Source organism: Ambystoma mexicanum, chromosome 8, assembly GCF_040938575.1.
Source record: "Ambystoma mexicanum isolate Mex_15411 chromosome 8, UKY_AmexF1_1, whole genome shotgun sequence".
In the NCBI taxonomy this organism is placed as follows: Eukaryota; Metazoa; Chordata; class Amphibia; order Caudata; family Ambystomatidae; genus Ambystoma; species Ambystoma mexicanum.
In genome coordinates this window covers 549,338,108-549,359,027 of record NC_090929.1, presented here as the reverse complement: position 1 = coordinate 549,359,027, position 20,920 = coordinate 549,338,108, and positions in this window count along the sequence as shown.

Genomic DNA, 20,920 nt, shown 5'->3' with positions numbered 1-20,920 from the left:
GCTGTGTGCTACACAACAGGTGAAGGGGAACCGTTTCTGTATTGTGTGATACATTTTACCTCTATTCAATTCGAAAATTTCGATAGTCCGCTGTTCAGGGAGCAAAAGTTAGAAGATAATTGAACATTTTTCAACTTCTGTGAGCCTTCTTGGCTCCGCACCTTAGCCAGTGCACTCCACGTGCAGCCCATCTTCACCAAACCATTGCCTTCTCCGGCACACCCCCACAATCTTGCGCATGTGTCTTCCACACACCGCCTCTGGGTCACCTATTCTCCAAATCCAAAACCACACCACTATCTCCTCACCATCAAAACTTTGTGTCCTATGCATCAATCTGAAGGTGACGTAACCAAACTAAAAACACAGTGCAAATGAAAAGACAAATGTGCATACACAGAACAATAACCCATTTCTCCCAACCCCACAAAAATCCCAAAATAAAACCCCACAATCCCGACAGCTGTCTTCCTGTCTCAACTGGAACAAGGTAAACCACAATAAAACTCTTATAATTGGACTGCACACGCTGCGTCGCCTAACGTGTGATACGCTCCTCACCAGGGGACCTTAACCAGCCAACTATCATCCACTCACTGAACTAAAGCGCTCAATTAGCAGGGAACCTCATCTACTCATTGATCTATAACGTCAATTCATAGGAAATCCAGACCCCGTACATGAAATCACCATCCAGACCAATCAGCGCGTCACTCCTGTTCTATATGTAGGGAGTCACTACCCCACCCAATAGGCTCAAAAACACAAGAAGGGACCACTGCCACCGCCCCAGTCCCAACTACAATTCACGTGCCGATCACCACCAATGCGCTGAATTTTGCGACAATGTACAATCACCCACTACCCAATTTACAATGCCTCCCCCATTTTCTACCTAAACAAAAGAACTTAACATTTCTGCAACATACTGATCAACAATGCATCATAATACTTTAAACATTTCCCCCCCTCAAAGCCCATGTTGCTGGTTGACTTACATTTTCCTATGCTGCACTGGCAGTTGCTCCGCTGCTGGACACCCCCTCAAGGCGCTTCACCGGACCCCTTCTCCTGCAGGGCTCTCACCTGCCCTCAAGCGGGGTATTTCCAAGTGGCCCCCGAAGCCTTTAGCCGGTTACGCGTTTTCCGGTGGTCTTCAGGTGCAGGCGAGGGTCCCACAGCTTCCTTGAGTCGGCGGCAGGGAGTTCAGTTCAACGCAGGGCTTGCGCAGGCAGTGCTCATTTACCCATGCTACAATGAGCAATGAGCCTCACAGAGGGCACCAACTTGTTGGGGAGAAGCTGGACCTCCCCCCCCAGGGCAGTGGGGGGCCAGCAGCCATGCCCTCACCAGCTATGGGAGGCCCCAACACCTCCCATATGGCCCCCAGGAATGCAACAGAGTCCCAAGCAGGCAGCAGCATGTTTCAAACTGCATTTATTTCTGGGCAGCAAAAAAGAAAAAAAACACACAGAGCATTGTGCACATCGCGAGTTCAGGCGCCGTCTCCCCCGGGGCTGGCTTGCAAGCCAGCTTTGTAATCACACTGCAGGCTGACCTCACAGAATTGGATCAGCTCCCAGAAACCTATCTCCTCCTGCTATTGGCTGCTAAGTGGTAGGTTACCTATGTAGCCCTTATAGAGAGCCTGATAATTGGATATTAACCTTTTGCGTCAGTGGGTTGATTTAGCTGTGCCAGCCCCCATTATCTAATTCTACCTTGTTGCAATATGACCTTGTTCCCATAACTTTTTAGCTGAAGAAAGCAGTTTGCACCTGGGCTCTGGGCGCAGATTGGCTGGGCTGCGCCATTCTTGTTACAATTTATGTTGCAAATGTTGTGCGAGTCCTTGAGAAAATGTCTTTCTTTCCCAGAAAGAGAAAAAAAAAACCACACTGGGTTGCCGTGATTTATTCGCATTTGTGGCAGTCTTATCTTGAATGTGTGGCCTTGGCAATTCGGGGGTTTTGCGAGGAATGTTTGTCTGCAGAAAACAATTTTAATCTGAATGTGCGGCCTTGGCAGGTCGGATGTTTTGCGAGGAACATTGCTGAAGGCTCCCGCAGCCAGTGTTCAGTGAGTGAAATGAACTTGGCTGTAATTTTCCTGAAACATGGCTTTACACTGTGCATTTAGACCATGTTAATTCATATAGGCATTTGCAAGCCTTTAAACAGGGATTTTTGTGTTTGTAGATTCTGATATTGCAGCATTGATTCTAATGTAGCATGGAAGTTGCACTGTTGGTGAAGTGGGTGTGTTTCAGCATATTTGTCACCCATCGGTGCGCTGGGGCCTCGTTCAAATGATAAGTGCGCTCCTTGTTCTTCCTGCTGTTCTTCTATATATACGCTTGGGGTGAGGGGGCATGGGTTTGGTCTCGATTTTCCCTCTTCACTTCTGTTTGGAAGACTGTAGCCTTGGGGATTGCCTCTCTGTGTTCTTTTTTGAGTGTAGGTAACACCCATCCCACAGTGGCAGCCACTCCACATGAAGCTGTGATTGGAACTGGAATCAAAGGGCACACCCATCCTCAAAAGAAGTAGCCTCACACCAGGGTGCTGCATATCAATAGGCCTTTTATTCTATTGAGAAGGGATATTCTATTGAGAAGGGAAGGGAGTGAGGTTAAAGTAGACAGAGGGGCTCATTATTTATGGTGGATGTTTCCACCATCTTGTTTCACTCTGCACCTATCTTTCCTTCCCGTCCCCTTCACTTCCTGTAGCATAAATCACTTTGGGTGTGATGTCAGAAGGCAAATTCTAATTGTTTCAAGATCCGGGATTGGACACCTAAAGCATGCTTGCTTTAGTCCAATCACATGAGGGATTCTGACTTTAAAAGAAGGGGTCTCCTCCAACTTCTTTGAATCATCTGTGAACTTCAAACATTCAAGAAGATTGTGTTGAACCCTGCTGTGAGAGCAGTCCTTTCCAAAGTCCTGCAGTTGTGAGCTGACGGCAGGTGCTCTAAGGTAGATTCAAGTTCTGTCCACTAACTATCTCCAGGGACCATTGCGGGGTGACCTGGTAGTAGAACAAGACCTGCATCTCTGCCTGCAACACTGTTGATCAGGTCTTCACTGGGTTGAAGGGCCCCTGAAGGTGTGTTCCAGCCTCCACCAGGTTCGTAAGACCGAGAAAAGGACCCATCTTGTTTTATTGTTTATTTTTGTTATTCTTATTGCATCATATGACCTAAATAAATATGTCTTAACACAAAAAATAGTAAGTTCCATTTTAAATTACATTTCACATGCGAAAAACTAAAATAATAATTCCAACTTATACTGAACAAGAATAAATATTCATATTGAGACAGATCCAACTACCTTAAAAATGAATGCAAAGCCAACAATATTGATCTAGAACAACAATTTGAATGAACCATTTTCCAAAAAGGACTCCCAAGGTCGAAAGTATTTACCATGTTTCCCAAGAAGATTATTTCTAAGCAAACTTAAAGCTGGAAATTCGCAAATCAGATGCTTTAGGAACTCTACTGACCCAGAACACTACCCACACACTGCTTCATTTACACCCATCTGTTTCCATCTAAACCCAATTTCTTTAGTGGGCAGTACATTCAGGCAGAAGCGCAACATGCATTTGGCAAACGGCCATGATGGGTTTAAAAGTAAATTGGGAGCACAGCTTCTTCTTTTCCTTTGCATTTTCCCTGTCTTTTTATTTAGCTTACATGACCTGGCTCTATATCCGATCCTAACCCAATGAAACATTCTACATTTCTGTGTGGCCAGTGTGTTGTTCGCCGCTAGTACATCTAACCTGATTGATGTGGCCTCAAGGAAATTACGACTTGACTGAACCAGGACACTTTCTTTTAATGCTCTTGATAAATCCATTTCGTTGAAAATTGAATATTGTGGATGTTGACACATTTTAGCACATACAAGTGCTCTGTTCCAACAGATTGTATGGTTTAGGGAATTTAAGCATAATTTGTGTTGTATAATTGATATAAGAACTGAGCTGGGCAATCCAAAAATGCTTTTCCATAAAAGACCATCTATATAATCAAAATCATACGTTGTTTTTTTTTTTTTTCAAAATCATACGTTGTTAGCTGGTAAAAGAATTCTCAACTGTAGCATACCAGTGGCACCACTTTTGCTTCATAAAATGTAAGCAAGGGTTTAAGGAAAAAAATTCCAAGCTGGCGTTGGAAGGATTTCATTCAGCACACCATTTGCTTTGCTCTAGCAACTTTTCTTTTCGATTAGCCATATTTTGTGCACCCACCATAAATATCGAACACTGGATATTTTATGCAGCACACTTCTAAATTCATTGAATTAAGTTGGCAACTAGAGGACAGCTTTCTATGCCCACATGGATTACCAGCATTTCTATTTTTTGGGTGTTAATAGTCAGGGCATTTATTGTGGCATAATGACCAAAGGCTACCAATAAGCACTGTATTCCTAACCGAGTGTGTTCTAATAACAGAATGTCGTCAGCATAGGTAACCCAAAATGTTCTACTTCCCATCACGTTTGGTGGAACGAAAGAAGACTGTGACAAGTCTGCACCAAGGTCTGACAAAAAACGATTGAATAGACCCATCTTTTCCTTGAGATCCTGGAACGGACTCACATCACCTGACAGCCAAGAATGCCACGATTCCTGGAATTTCACTGACAAACTGCTGAGAACCATGCTTCGTGCATGTTCAATCCATTTTGAACCACAGGGCTCACCAGAGCTTCCCTTTGGCGGTCTATGACATTTGAACCGCAGTTATGCCTGTTCGGACTAGTTCGCTGCCACACCATGCCAGCTGAAGTGTGTTGTTGCCTCACCTCAAATAAGTGCAAACCACATCCTTTGAGCCCTCAAATTGAACCAACTCACCTGTGCACCCCATCTCCAGCTCGGCCGGTGTTGAAACTTGGCCACCAAACCTTTCCTTGTGACTGCCATGATCTGCATCGCTTGAGTAACACTTCAAACCGCAGCCTTATTCAGTACGACCCTGTGATGACATAAGCTTGCCAATGGACAACTGCGACTGCCGCATCTCGAGCTTACTCGAAATCCTAAACAGTGATGAGAAGCCTGGTTCATTGTTGTTTACCTGCCAAGAAACTGCAAATGGTATAATTGCCTGATAACTGTACTCTGGTCCATATTTGGGCTCTGTAGACTGTCTAGGTCACATGAATTCCTGTCTGTAACACAGCAACATAAACTTTTTCAACATTGTTGTTTTTATGATCTTGATATCTTGCATATTCTGTAATCTTTCTACACAGGTGGGTTTCTGTAGTGTTCTTTTTTATATAGTTAGTATTGTACAGGATGCATTTAATTACAGCATATATATTTTATAGAACCTTTATTTTGGACTGTTATGCTGTGTGGGTTGCAACTGAACCACACGTACACACCTCTTGAGAGTCTAGCCTTCCCTCTGCCCATGTAACCACACAAGTCGAAGGAGGTATATCTCTTAATTGTGCCTGTGCTATCTTTAGGATTAGGTTGGCTCTTGGTTTATGGAAGTGTGAGGGCTGAGTAGCCGCTTTAGCTTCTTCTCATACTTGTACTCCTGCAGGGCAGTAATCAATGTGGCACAACAGGAGGCGAGGAACTCCCTATAATCCACACCACTATGCAGTGTATTTTTCTATTGACTCATCATACTCCTCTGCACTGCGTTGTTTCTCTTGACTCATTAGTGGATGTAATCTGCACTTTTCCAACTTCTGCCCCAGAGACAGTGGACTGAACGTCCCCCCCTCCTCTGACTGAAATACATCAGCATGTGCTACTAAATTTTGCACTTATGGTGTTGCTGAACGTGCCATTGAAAGCTGATGAGCATTGCTATTTAGACATGTGCATCCCTCTTGCCATGGCACCCTTAGGTGCTCCAGATATGTTGGCGCTGTCGATGATTGGCACTGCAGGTGGATTATACTCTTTCCAATGGCAAGAAATGTCACATGTTTGAATGGAACACAGGGTGTTCAGTGGGATTTTCATCTCCTTAAGCCTTCACGCCTCTGAATGTTGGCAAGTGTGTTGTAAACTCAGTTATAGACTCTGACTATAATCTCATGCCCGCAATCAATTGTAATATTTTATTTTCTTGTCTAGTATTTGGTCTTGTGATAAAAAAAGTTTGACAAAATTAGTCACAGTGGCTGCATTACATTATTTTCTTTTCACCACCACTACCATTTTTATATCCTCATTAAAAGTTGGCACACTCGGCTTCAACAACCAAATGTATATAATGCCTCCAAATTACTTCATTATTTTCCTCTCTCTTCTGCTATAATTTTGTCTCATCACAATACGTTGCTACACTCAGCTATATCCGTTGTTTATTACTGCTACTAGTACTATTTTAAATATTGCTATGATTTCTTTTGCTACAGATACTTTATCTTATTACAAGACTTGACACATCCAAATACAGCCAATAAATTAATCTCCAACCCAGGGGTGTTGCTAGGTCTGGAAAAGGTCTGGGGCTAAACTAATGTCGGGACTGTCGGGACTTGGGGCTAGCTACCCTTTTGGTTGTAGTCCCTGAGCTTTTATCCGGGGCTACTACCAAAAGACCCGGGGCTATAGCACCCTCAGCCCCCCCCCCTCTAGAAAAGACTCTGCTCCTACCTGGACACAATTTAAAGAATTTCTTTTGGTAACTACTAGAATATTGCCCCATCACAAATAGATGTCACACTCAGGTACAGCAACTGAATATACAGCCTTCCTTTAAGAATTTCTATTATTTAATTTTAAAAATTACCATTATTTGTCCTGTCACAAAATGTAGGCACGCTCAATTGCTCCTCTGATTTGACTTCTTGCAACCAAACAACTCCTTGTTTTAAAATGTGTTGTTACTTACTTCTTCTCTCAACATGACAAGTTGACAACTAACAGTGAATAACAGCTATGAATGTATCTTCACAACTATTAGTTGTTTTTGTCTTGTCACAATAAGTTGACACAATTAGCCACAGAAACTGAATGTATATCCTTCTTTCCAATATTTCTGTTATTTTCTTATTGCAACGATTTTATCTTTAAACTTAATGATGGCACACTCAGGTACAGTCACTGATGGTAATCTCCTAACAATTCAGTGATGTTCTTTCCACTTCTACTAGTATTTTGTCTCATCACAGCAAATAGTAACTGTTCAGTTACAGTCACTGAATGTATTTCCTGTGGCAAACAATTCACGTTTTTTTTTTATTCTAGAAACTAATATTTTGTTTCATCACAAAAAGTTGCCACACTCAACTACAGCAATTGATTGTAATGTCTTGCCTCCATATTCATATATAAATACTTTCTTTTCGCAAATAATAGAATTTTGTCTCATCAAATAATGTAGACACCTTCAGTTCCCTTCTGTTTTAGAAACTGAATTGATAATGTTCCCAAAAAATTGTTATTATTTTCTTCTTGCTACTAAGAATGATTTATCTTAACACAGTTACAGTCGCTGTGTATAAATATATAGTCAAGCAAATCTAGGATTTTCTGTTTGTATTATTTCTCAACACAAAACATTGCCACATTCAGAGACACTAAACATTGTCTCCAAGCAATTCTTTGATTTTCTTTTTGCTGCTAATATTTTGTTTCATCATCACAACACTACTTCACGTAAATTCCATACTACAAACAATCTTATGAATTCATTTTCACATCTGCTGGCATGTTGCTTGTCACAACCATTTGGCACTCAGTTATAGTTGAATGTATATCTTTCATCCAAACATATGCAGTATTATTATTATTTATTCTTAGTATTTTGTCTTGTCAATAAATGTTGGCTCACTCAGATACAGCTCCTGATTGAAATTCTTTTCGTCAAACAATTTAGTGTTGTTATTTCTGCTTCTAATGATATTTTGTCTTTTTACAAAAAAGTGGGCACCGGAAAGCATGTTTATTTCCTTAAGATGTTTCAGGTAAAATCATAGAGAGAAAACAATCTGTTAAAGTAGGCAGAGAAGTAAGGAAACACAAATTAAACCCGCACTACACACAAACTTGATGTACTCGCTTGTGCTGGCTCCACATCATATTTAGATTTCTGTTGAAATTAGGAGAACACAACTCTTTTGTAAGTTGGCCCTTGGACAACTACAGTCGCTATTATGCCCCAGATGGACTACTGTACCACTATTCTCTTAGGAGCCGATAAACATTGTAAAGCCAAGCCTCAGATGATTCAAAATGAACAGTGCAGATCATTGTTGATATTCCTAAGAGGGAGCATATGTCCAGAGTCAGAAGGATATTACATTGGCTACCAGTGTCAGCCAGAGCAAGTTACAGGGCCCTTTCAATGGCACATCAGTGCCTACATGGGAAAGCTCCCAGCTATTTTAAGAAACGCATATCCCCATGCATAACCTCCAGGCACATACGATCAGCTACCCAAGGACAACTGGTAGTACCACGTGCTAAAAAGGCCAAAGGATGTGGGCGCTCTTTTGATTTTCTTACGCCTCAAGCATGGAATACACAACCTCTGAAGCTGTGCCTAAAGAAATGCCACTTGGTGTTTAGGAAGCAACTGAAGACCTGGTTGGTTGAATAAATACCATTCCCTTGCCTGTCTTACCCCTTTGGCCTGTCTGATCCTGCTTATCTCATGCCTACGTGTTTATGTTTGACTGTACACTGATGTCTACAAGCTTTGGCGCTATATAAACAAAGTATTATTTTTTTTTTTAAAGGGTAAAGAAATCCACAACGAAGTATGCCAGACGTTTTACCTCACTCAATTCAAAGTCCATCGCTAACTTTGCCAGCTACTGCAAACACCCACCATGCACTCTAAAATGGACACACACCTCATCTACCATATCCACATCACTCACCAAACAGTTCTAGAATTGGGATGAATTTCCTGGATTTGGAATCCAGAAATAATGGTCTCCAAAGAGTTCAATCCAGGGAAATCAAAAACTCATGCCCATAACTCTGCCGCCATAATACACTGCACCCTCAGAGATCAGGTGTCCCTAATGCTCTTCTCTGGCTTGTCTTTTCTTTTAAAATTAACAAATGAAAATGCAATTAAAGTGAGATGACTGTAGACCCAGCAGCTAGTGAACTGTTTGGAATGGCTATTATTTTTTAAGAGGTGTGAAAGGAATGCATAGAGTTTCATGCATTCTGATACGATAAATATAATGAGGTGCATTTTCTTGACAGCATTTCCATCCACAGGTACTTTTATTTGGCTCACAGTGAACTGGATTCCGGTAATTTTAGGATTTCTTTCAGGATGAAAATTAAACTAGAATCAAATTCTTGCTCAATTATACTCCAAGGTTGCTTTAATATGTTATATCTGGACGATTCAAGTAATCTCTCTAAAATGTACTGTTATTTTAATCCTGTGTTCCTTATTGTGATGCTGGAAATGCATCGGTGGGACAGGATCTCCGTATCCTTGTCCTTTACTGCGTTTTTATCGTGTGTTCTGTTGTGTTTTTCACGCAGGAGTTCATGTGGGACTCCTGGTGGTGCAGCTCTCTCTCTTTTGGTTTGGTGAACAGACCCATGGGATACCCTTACGGCACCCATGGGTGGGGGTACAACCCTATGCCCCTAGTTTATTTTTCTGGGCACCTGTGGGTGGCCCACAGAGCAGGGTATGAGCTGGTGGCAGCTCCATGCTGAATTTGACAGGTGCTCTGAGTATCCTCAATTTTAGGGTACACAGGCCTTTCCATTGGAATCAGTTGATTCGTGATGGAAAACAAGATGGCCCCTTGGCTTCTTGCTTTCTGTTGCCTGTTACCTTGTTTTCCCAAAGTCCCGGGAAGCCCTGACTCGGTCACTTCCCCCTGACTGGCTGCTGGGTGGAAGTTCCATATATGGTGTTGTTGTGAAGTCCAGTCCACACTGGCTGGAGCCTCCCCAGTGACTGTATGTTGTGGGTACGCCCTGTGGGTGGGACCTGGGTGAATGGAGTGTGTGACCAATATGCACTTCTTGTTTTGGCTGTCTGGATTATGGTATGAGAGACAAAGGCTGAGGCAGCCTTGCCCGAAACTGGCCTGAATGCAGTGTGTAGTGTTGAATGGCTGGGTACTTGACCCAATCCACATTCCTTGTTGTGAGTGTCTGAGAGGGAGGAGGATGGCCTGAATGCACTATTTGCCTGATTGGCTGACTGACTGCATGAATGCCCTTCTGTATGATTGGCTGCTGAGTGTGAACCAGCAGTGTGGATGAGAGACAGGATAGTATATCTGGGGACCTCTCACCACTGGACATTGTTCAGAAGCTGTGTCTATACTTGAAGAGTAACTGGAACTGCTGATCCTCGACGCCAAGCTGGAAGATGAAGACTTGCTGTTGCATTTGCTTCGACCTGATCTGAAAGCTGCCGAACTCGTCGAAGACTGATCCGAGAGAGGACCTGGTAAGGTGCCCTCTTCCCATGCTCCGAGGGACCATCGAGCACCGCTAACCTTCGCCAAAGCTCCCTGGAAGTCAGACCCTCGAAAGGCTGCCAACCGAAGACGGGACCGCTGAGGAGAACGAAGTGAAGCACCAAGACTTCGCTGCTGTAGAAGTCCATTGCCGCCAACCAGGGTTTGCAGGTTTGTGTAACTGCTGGAGGCCCGTCGAAGTCGTGTTGCCCCAGAAGAGGGGACTGCTTGACGCCGTGCCGCCGACGACCGGAGCCGCCTGCTCCTTTGCCTAAGAACATTTGAATCGAAGAACTCCCTTGTCCGCAACGTCGACCGCTTTGTCCTGCCGGAGAAAGTCAAGGCCGCCGACGCTCTGAGGAGAATCCGCAGGTGGGTTTCCCGCCACCTGAAGGCCACAAAGACTTCGACGACTCGACACCCTTGCTGGGCCACAGTTCTTCTGAAACTCTTTGCGGTCCTGAACAATCAATCACTGAGGTGCCCCGCACACCTCATCCTCGCAGGACGTCACTGACGAGCACCGCCTGGATCTACGTCATGGTCTCGGCACCCTCGAACTTCTCATCAACGCTGTCGACGCCAAGTTCACCTTCTTCGACGCCTCTTGACGATCCGTGGCTCCTGCTTTAAAGGGAGTCACTCAAGAAGGATCTGTCAACGCTTCTTTGAAGAACTCTACACCACCAGGCACATTGGGGGGTTAAAAACATTATAGGAGAGAACAAGACAATTGAACAATATATGGACTGGGCTTGTGCTATATATATTTATTTTACAGGTTGCCCAGGTGGGGGGATCTCCACACAGAACTGTGCTTAGCGGGAGAGGCCAGTATTCTGCCTATTGTTTCAACCATCTTGCTTTCCCTCCTATCTCTATTGCTGGTTTCCTTGTTATTGATCTGTGTGACATTCTAACAGTATAGTTGATACACTTTAATGAGATCTGATAATATTGGTGGTACCACTTTGGAATTGTAGATATTTACCATTGTTGATTTCCGAGTACAAAGTGCGTTATTGTGATCGTGTACATACCTTTGAATATTAATTATATAAAGACTGTGTTTTCAGTAATACAGTGTGTGGACATTCCTTTGTGGGGGTTCAGGGACTACACTGTACTTCACAACACAGCCTGCATCACCTCCTGAGAAGCTAGGCCTTGATTGCTCGACCACATACCAATAGTCACTTTCCCTGCCATGACAAAACCTCTAACCCCACCACATACACCCATGTTGAATCCCAGAGACAATATGTTACATTTACAGTACTGCCTTAACTCAAAGCTAATGCTCTACTCTGCTTGCTCAGCAATGTTGCACAGAGCCATGAAACACTTGTGTATAGGCGCGTTACAAATTCCATATCATATCATACAGACATCATTACCACCCACAAACTGGGCATATTAAAACATATTTGACACCCATCTCTTCCCACATCCTTACATATCCTCACACACAATGGCTACAGCTTTGAACTTATAAAAAAGCCTCACATGCCCGGTGGCAGACTCACCATCATCTGCAAGTCATCCTGTCCCTGCACCAGAGTGGACGTATACACCATCAGCACCTTCAAAACACTCTCCTGTCACCACACCCTTTACCTAGAAAATACCAATGCCTTCAAACTCATCTATGGACCACCTAACCCAAACACATCCTTCATCAACCACTTCACTGACATTGCCAATCCTAAAATACGGGACAGCCCTGCCTCTTGACTTATCTGGTCATCTTGCCTTTCCCTTCACTGTCCGCCATGTTACTGCGAGAACAGCCAATGACCTACTGATGGAATAATTGTAACCCCATTCATTTGCAGGGATATCTATGGCAAACCACACTAGAATGGTGTATGGATGAACATTTATTTATGTAATTGTTGTAATACGTAATACATTGAACTTCTATTGCCCTCAATACTGGTGCAATACTTATTCTAGAGATGCCTAATAGTAATCCCTAGTGACCAGTTCAGTGTTCATCTGAGTTCTATCGAAAGCGAAGAACAAAAGTAGTATATATCAAGTTTTTCATTAAATAAACTAGTAGAAAACCCAGTGTACATGGGGTAATGTGTGCAAAGGAAGACATTTTCAGAGTGTCAGTATATTATGCAGTGTGTTTTAATGTAATTTATGCTAATAGATAAACAAATTGTATAGGATCTTGCTTCTTTTACATGGAGGAGCAGTAACCTTAAACAAACTTTCACAGAATCCGTTGAAAGTTCAACATCGTACAGACAGCCATTGTCTTGGATTCCACTTACAGGTTTTGGACTCTAATATATAATGATTAGGGATGTCAGATGTACAGATGTACAGAAGGCCAACCTTTATTGTGACAGGGACATTTCTGGGAGCTGTAGCCAAACCAGTTCAAGTTATCAGTGCCGAGAGGTCTAGGCTAAGTCTCAACAGGTGGTGAGCTTGTAAAGGGTCCACAATGAGTACACACAATGGGCATCAGAAATTTCACTTAGAAAGTAAGTATAAAAATACAGTTATTTCTTTATGGCCAAATATCACTATGCAAAATGACTACTAACAGGTAGAGATATCACACAACACTAATAATATATGACATATAAACAGTAACTAGAGTAGGTCATAATACAAATCAAACTCCTGTAAAAGAAAGTACAGATCAGTTTAGGCACAACAGCTCCACAGAGAATAAACCTTAACTTCAAAAGTCCTTCCCTAAGTTGTCTAGGGCCTTATGCACAAAAGTTTAGGAAAGGTTCAGACACAGTTTGTAATGCGGGAACAAATGAAGGTAGTGTCTCTGGGGTTCAGTGAACAGTGTGCAAGGTTAGAAGACAGTTTTTTCTAACTAATAGAAGTGTCCCCAACTTTCGGAAGTCTTGCACGAGCAAGCAATGGCAAAGCCAAAGTATAGCAAAGGTTTTATAAAAATCTGATAAACTTTTAAAGGGAGTTTAGAGGCAGATAAGTACCACTGTAACTCACCCTGCATACTCTGATCTTCCCAGGACTTGGCAGGTCGATGGAAGAAGGTCTGAGGTTGCTTTTCCCACTATCAGCCTCAGTCCTTGATTTGCAGGGGTTGCAGATTCAAACAGATCTCCAGTTGGTGTTTTAAGAAGGGGCAAGGACAAGGACTCTCGAATGAACAATGTAGAAAAACATGATGCAGGACCCCTCTCAGTACTGGACTCAACTCAGGTAAGGTATTTTGGATGGTGGTCACTGGATCACAGCGACGCAAAGGGACTCACTTGTCGCCGTCAGACTTTCCCTCACATCTTGGGTCCCCTTGATGTTAAGGCTCCAACATTCTGTTGAGGTAAGTCTTATAGGACAAACTGAGGATCGCCCAGTTCCAGGCCTCAATGCGGAATGGCAACATCAGCGGCACTATAGCCCGAACTCAGAGCTGGTCAGCCACAGGACGGTCCCGGGACACTTCACAGAGTACCGAGCAGATGTCCGGAATGGATGCTCCCTCCCATTCAGAGGTCACAGCTCCCTCACAGGATTACTGAAGATCAATAGCAAGACAGGGCTACTCTAGGGAAGCAGCAGAAATTGGTCACCAGGCCTCCTTCAAACGGGTTACAGATCTCTTCACGGGTCTCACAGCTGGATAGGAATCTTGGCTTCTTCAGGTTACGCTTACAAAAATTGGTTTCTCGTTATTTTTTATTATCGGGGGTCAATCTTGAACAGAAAAGGGAGATTCTTTGAACAATACACATGAACCTCAAGATAGACTACTCCTCTCTTTGTCTCCAAGTAGGTAGCAGGAGAGCGACACATATATCTACTTTCTTATTTTGTAGATTGACAGAATCTCCAGAGTTTTTTTATCTCACAGTATCTGTAATTTTATTAATACATATTTAAATAAAAAACACATAAAATATATGATCAATCATATCATGAATACATAAATTACACATACAGTGGAATTATACGACGGTAAAATGTTCACAATACAAAATTCATCTACAAAAAATGGTGTTTTAACAAAATTTCCAAAAAAGGTCAACACAAAAATTAGAAAGAAAAGAAACTAATGGTACCTAATTGACATACAAGTATTCCCCTCTCTATTTCTTCAAAGATTGGTGGGAATGTGGTAAGTTTGTGCTACTTTGCAAACCTCTTAACTACACGTTGTGCTTTTTTCTTGAATCAATGTCAGATATAGTTTATATGGAAACCGAAATTATGGTATTCCAACACAGATCAGCAAGACAGGATGTTGTTGCTTCCCTATAAATCGACATATGTTTCAGTCTTTATAGACCGTACTGCATTATCTCTAATGCTGTAGGTGCAATGATTATTGAGGCCAGCTTCAGGAGGCAAAGTTATTCTTTCGAGAATTTAATTCTTCCCTCAATTATTATATCTTCAGATTTTAGTACAATACAAACATTTAAAAAAAAACAGCTGTCACCACACTGATGCACGTCTCCACAAAATTAAAAACATCTTATTATTCCAGAGATAATGGGCCTCATTACGAGTTCGGCGGTAACTGCGGCAGTAAAACCACTTGGTTACCGCTGGACTCGTATTACCATTCCGCCTCCGTGACTCCCGGAAATAACAGGGCATTACGACCCTGGTGTCCTGGTGTCCTGGGAATCCCGGAGGCGGAATGGTGTAAATCCCCATTCCCATTGAGTCCCATAGGACAATGGGAATGGGGAAGTGGAAACACTGGCAACATCTTGTGATGGTTCTGGTGTTTCTACGTCTGCCTGCAGGCGGGAGGTGTTCCACGCGCCAGGTCAGACCTGGTGGGAAGATCACCTGCTGCCTGCAGGACTCGGGATCGGGCGGTCCGGAATTAACAGTGGCGGCGGGTTTACCGCCACTGTTAATTCCAGACCGCCGACCTGTAATGAGGCCCAAAGTCTTGGGTCTCAACAGAGGCCACTGTGTGCACTGACCTGTTGCCCAAAATGCCAAATTGGGGACTTAAGCTTCAGCGGCTTATTACTCAAGGTCAGAAGATTCAGGGGCCTTTTGCTACCTGTCGAACAGCAAGTTGTTTTTGTTGTACCTATCTATTAGGGAAACATTTTCTTTATTTAAATACTTTCTGCAACTTTTTATTCTATTTCTCACCTTATTGTGGGATACACCTTCATGCGACGTTGATGAGTATGTGAGGAGCTGCAATAAGGTCGAAGGGAACTGAGACAAGATTCTTCCTGATAACTGGCTTGATTGTCAATCAGGATGGGCGGAATGATGAGAAGATAGGATATATATCAGACTGAGTCGGAGTGGGTCAACTAGGGCTGAGGGCCCACTTGCATAGTCTATCTTACGCCTCCTTGCTTCGATGGCAGGGCTTTGGTTTATATAGGATGATAGATGCTTCAAGCTGGGGGAAATTTTAGGGAGGGGGGATTCATTGGGGAAATGGGTTGTTGTTGTGCAGGTTGGTTGTTCAGTGGCACACAAAATGGTAAGGTTACCCAGAGTTGCGGAACTCTAAAATTAATAATAGTAATTAGGATTCTGATGTTTGTTAATCTGCTTAGAATGACATGCAGTGCAAATAGAATGACATCTAGTGGTAATTGTGGAGGGTTGCATCTTTTTGTTAAAAAATCTAAAAGGGACGTCAACATGGGCGTGTCTGTAACACTATCCCTAATTTGATATGTAGTGTACCCAAGATCCCTCATGCATCAAGGTCACCCAGATTGGTTGTTCCGCCATTCTGGTTGGTCACTTTATGCAGAGCTTGTGTTAATGAGAAATTACTGCTGTTCCACTGCTTTGACGACTGTTACCATTTTCCATCCTGTATATCATAGCTGACTCCGACATCTCTATGGCTGGTGTCAGCCATGGCCTTCAGGCTTCACCGTTACAGGAGGGAGAGTGGGGACCCCTTTAGACACTGCTCTTTATAGAATGCCTTCTCTTTTCTTTCCATCATCTTCTTCTCTTGGTCTGGCTGCTTTTCTACACGATCATGGAGAGAAATCCATGTAGTTTGTACCCTTCCTGCTCACCAATTTCCATGGAAGGACACTCATAGAGAGTGTAATCGTTGTCTACCTCATCACTATGAGGAACAGTGTTGCAAGGCCTGTAAACTCTTTAGCCCCGAAAGGCTTAAAGGCAGTGGCACCAAGAGGTGGAGGGTCTACGCTATTCAGGCCGAGAACGAAACTCCCACTGGCACAATCACCTCAGATGAGGATTCCTCAATCAGCCACGACTCAGCTTCGGAGTTCAAAGACTTTATTGCAGAGTCGGCTTAATCCTGCGTGCCCGTACCCAGCCCCGCTAAGCATGCTGTCAGCATTGTGATTGGAAAGGTACACCCTGGCGACAAAGGCACCCACTCTGTTTCTAATGCCAAAGACACACCCTTCGGCCTCCTTCGATGGACTTGTTGAAAGGACCTTTGGCATTTGTAGGCCTGTTGAAGGTTTCAACAGGGCCTAGCAAACCTAAGGGTTTGGTACCCACTGTGTCTTCGCTGTTGGGGTTGGCACATGGTACCAAGACTTCTGTTTCCAAGGGTGCCTTCCCTAAAATTTCGACACATGGTTGATGCGTCGAAAGACGTGTCTGAAAGTGCTTCTATGGTGAAAACTCACCCCAAACGGAAGGAAAAACTTTCAAAAGTCCCTCCTTATGGTTTTGGGCCCCTAAAGACCTCTTCTTTACCTTCAGGTTATTCCAAAGCCTTCTCTCCTTTGTCCCATGCCCTACAAGGACCTACCGACACTGTTGATTCAGACTCAGCCTTTCCTCTTCCCGAAGCTTCCTCATCCTCTTCCTGTACTAGAGAGAGGTTTGAAGAGTATATGAATAAATGTCTGAATTAATTTGTTTTTCTTCTAAGTTTGATGATGTCCTTAAAAGGCCCTGTCCCTTTGACAAAGTTTCTAGGCCCTCAAAGTCTCCTAGGCTTCACTACCATGAAGCTCATTCTTCTTTTCATAGTCATAGATTACCTTACCCCTCTGATGATATTTTTCAGGATGATCAGTATGGTGAGGATGATAATGTCTATTATGACCCAGATCGGAATTTTGGATCCCAGGACCCCATGGCTCATGACCCAGATACATGGCCCCTACAGGTGACAAGGAGAATTGACCTACTACCCCTGCTCATGAAGCTGATCTTGATGATCTCTTTTTGGATGCTCCTCCTGTGTCCTAACCAAGTGAAGATTCCCCCTTTGATGATCAAATGCTGTTCAATTGTATCCTTAAAAAGCAGCAGACCATTTAAAAAAATGTCACGCATGAAGAGGTGCCTGACTCAGACTTTTCTGAGGACATCCTCAAGGAGAAGGCCTCAGTCAGCCAAACTATCCTGTTTCTTAATGCTATTAAGAAGTGCATTCCTTCCTTACTTATGCCCTCTCTTACTTGGGCAGTAAACCCACTGATTGGAAACATGTGTGGTCCTACACCTTCTGATCCACTCCATACCCGGGGACATGCTGTCCCAGACTCCCTGGTTGTTACCATGACTGAGAAATGGGCAGGTATTCCCCTGTCCTCATCCAACTCTCTCCCTTAAAAGGCCTGCAAGAAGCTTTACGTCCTGGGTAAAGGAATCACTTCCTCTGCAGCCTTCAGCTCCCACATAGCTAACAATACCACTCTCCTCACTAGCTTTAGTGATGTTCAGTCGGGACTGGTACACAACGGTTTACAAAATGTGCCTGAACCTACAAGGTCGCAGCTACTTGCGGTGGTGCAGGAAGGACGTCAAGTTATACAGAACTACTGACAAAAACACTTTAGACACCACAGAGACTGTGGGTAGGATGTTGGCTGAATGCACACTCCTGAAACGGAGGACTTAGTTCTATTTAGAAGACTGTGGACGACACGCTTGAAACCATGAAAAAGGAGCTTCAGATGATCAAATCTCTTAATTAGATCTCTGGCAAGCCTTTTGTACAGCACAGGGTTTTCAATTCTGGATGGTCCTTTCAGGGACAGTCCTTTCCCCGCACAGCACAGGGTGCCACTGATAAAGGTGGATCATCCTGTTTTTCTGGCCAGGGTACATCTGGCACCTATCAAAACCCTCAGCAACTGGGATTTCGGTGAGGCAAAGGTAGGGGAAGAACTGCAGCAGCCAGAGGCTCTCCTCCCCCTGCCAGCAGGTGACTATGATATAGGTCCCCTCCCATGCTTCTCCAGTAGGAAGACAATTAGCATACTTTACCCACACATTGCATGGAATAACCTCAGACCAGTGGGTGCTCCAGACTGGGAGCGGTGGGTATTGTATTGAGTTCCGTCATCCGCATTGACCCACAGACCAAATAACAGGAGACTGTCTCAAGAACATCTTCTCATCCTCTGGAGGAAGTGAAGACCCTACTGCAGATGGAGCAATCAAGCTCGTCCCAGATCTTCAGGTAAACAAGGGTGTGTATTAAATATACTTCCTTGTACCCAAAAAGGATCTAACCATGTGCCCTGTTTTAGATATGCACCCTGCAAACTAATTGGTGAAGTCACACAAGTTCAGGATGACAACTCTGCAGGAGGTAATCCCGTTGTTGAAACAAGGCGATTACACGGCCACCTTGGATATAAAAGATGCATACTTTCATATTTCAAGGTTGCCAGCACACACAAAGTACCTGAGTTTCAAGATAGAGAGCCCTCACTATCAGATCAAAGTGCTCCCCTTCAGCATTTCCTTGACCCCAAGTGTGTTTACCAAGGTACCGACAGTGGCGGCAGCTCTCCTGTGTAGATAGCCCATTCCAGTGTACCCTTATCGCAACGACTGGCTCATAATTGGAGACTCACACCAGGCATTTCTGGAGAACACCCAAAGGACTATAAATCGTCTTTCCAACCTGGGGTTCTCCATCAATGAGAAAAAGCCAAGTCTTGCCCCCAGCCAAGTCAAAACAATCCTGATGGCTCTCATTCAGACAGAGGACAGGCTTGTCTTCCCCTCCAAAGAAAGGTTCTAAAACATGTTGTTCCAGGTCCATCAGTATGTAGCCAGTTGTCAGGTAACCATACAGAAAGCCGTGAGGCTGTTAGGAATGATGGCATCCTGCAACTTCATAGTTCTACACATGCACCCTATGAAGGAGTGCCTATCAAGCAAATGGTAACAGGGGAGAACAGCTCAGTGGCACTTCCACTGAGCTTTGGAGACGCCTGTTCTTGTAGTAAATACTACTTCAAATGTATTATCATTCAGGTTTTTATAGTACTTTATTCTTAGTCAATCTTCCATGGATCGACTACTGTTATTTGCTTGCATTTCAATCAATTAGGCATCTTTTAGTTACAAGGTTTTCTTATTTGGGATCATTATGGCAGAAGCTCTTGCCGATGCATTTCGGACTATGTCCTTCCTCAGGGTGAGTTTCTAAAAAACATTAACATATTTGGGTTAACTACACCCCAGATATAATCAACTTAAATCAATCAATATAATCTGTATTTATCAACATTCACATTCCTTCTTTACTGATTGGGCATGCCAACAAAATAACATATACCTCCTGTCTTCTAATGCGCTATTCCTCTTCATCAAATCACAAACTGTAGTGGCTGCGAACAATTTCTTGGCCCTCATCACAACACCGGCACTAAACCATGGTGCTATTAGCACCATGGTTGGTGCCGGTGTTGTAACGGGTCCACCATGGTTCAATGGAGAATTACCACCCCATTCCAAGGTTGGCGAGGTGGTAATTCCCCATTGAACTATGGCCCTTCCCCATTCCCATTTTCGCCCCATAGGGCTCCATGGGAATGGGGAAGGCGCTAAGTACGGCACCGCAAATTGCGGTACCGTACTTAGCACCAAGGTCCCTTTGCAGGTCCCTACTTTAACGGCTGGTGTAGACCAGCCGTTAAGGTCAGGTCCCGCAAAGGGAAATCGTAGTAAGCCGCTAAGTGTTTAACGGCGCTGCAGCCTTTTACGATGCCGTTAAACACATAGCGCCAGGGTCATAATGAGGCCCCTTGTCTTAAGCTTCTGCGTCTGGTCACATGGTACTAAACCAGGATTTATTAGGATCTGAAGATGTTTGTAATGACACTCGTGATATGGGGACCTATAGAGAAATTCTGGAAAGAAATTGATAATGCTCTGCTTTACATACATATTAGATGTATGTCCTAACTCATAGTAATTGTACTGGTGCTCACTCACAATTATGTAAAAGCGCACCTGGGCGAATCTGTGTACTGGCTTACCTTATCAGGCCGCCAGTAGGAAGTGTTGCTAATCAGATCTCTTATCAGAATCTCAAAGCAGCATGTAGTGTGTGGCTAATCCTTCCTAAAAGGAGGAAACGTGTATCATTACAGTGACTAGCGTGTGTTTACTAATAAAGTGTGTGCTACTGTGGGCTTTGCTAAAAATGCTTACCTATTCGTGTTTCATCGCGTGATCCTCTCGAGGGTCGGCAGCGTTCTGGTGTTGGGGCAAAAGTAGTTTCCCTTG